We start from the raw sequence: 1,092 nt of genomic DNA, 5'->3' as shown, positions 1-1,092 counted from the left end.
GTGCCCCCTCAAACTGTATATTCTTTCCCCATTTTCAACTGTGTTTATTATATTTTGACACTTTCTTTGGCAATGTAAATGTGTGTTTTCTCATGCCAATAAAGCTAATTTGAATTGAAAATTGAATTGAACACCAGCCATTAAAATATGTAAATTACTGGTTTCTTTCAAAGCGGTCCTGAAAAATCATATCTGACCACAGGAGGAGAGGTGGAGCCATTCTTCCTTTTCTCCTGTACATACCGGTATTTGTTTTTGTCATATTGTGTTATTTTTATGCTGTTGATGAATTGAATACATAGGACCACAATGAGGTTATCCTTGACCTTTTAGCCGTAATGTCTGACTATACCACAGGCCGTTTACATTATATTCAATCAACCAATCAAAACTGTAGGCCAGCATTTCTCTTGCACTATTGTTGAAGATGCATGTATTCTTTTTACAATTTCACATTTTCTCAAGTTTGTGTGTGTGTGTGTGTGTGTGTGTGTGTGACTGTGTATATATAAAAAATACATACATTACAGTTTGAAATGTACTGTAATTCTGCAAACTGTTAATACATTTTTCAATCAATCAATCAAACATTTTAGTGGCATAACCCCATACCTTTCGGTTTTGTATGCGTCCTTGGGTTTCTTAAAAGGCGCTATATAAATTCAAGTTGTTATTATTATTATGACTCAGTATGCAAGCTATTGCTGGTTTCAGTAGAACCACACCTTTCCTACAAGCCCTCACGACAATCCATTGTAAGAGCAAACATTTCTTTTGACTATCTGACTATCTATTGACTTTCAGGTTTTTCTAGAACGTATAGAGAGGGATGTCCATGACTTCAAGGTTGCACGTCAGCCTTACACAGGCGTTGATGAGGTTTTAAAAGACAGACGTCGATGTGAAGATTATACTTGGAAATTGTAAGTTTAATTTACCTCATTATGCTTAATGGTGTTTATTATCATTATTTAATTTAAAGTGTGAATAGGGCATGACTCTTACAATAATCTATTATATAAAATTTAAATTAAATATTCTGTGAGAGGCTGAGAGCAGCATCGGAACAAGACCAATATTACCTTGCTGTTA

Source organism: Electrona antarctica, assembly GCF_951216825.1.
Source record: "Electrona antarctica genome assembly, chromosome: 18".
NCBI lineage: Eukaryota > Metazoa > Chordata > Actinopteri > Myctophiformes > Myctophidae > Electrona > Electrona antarctica.
This window is presented reverse-complemented; position numbering follows the sequence as displayed.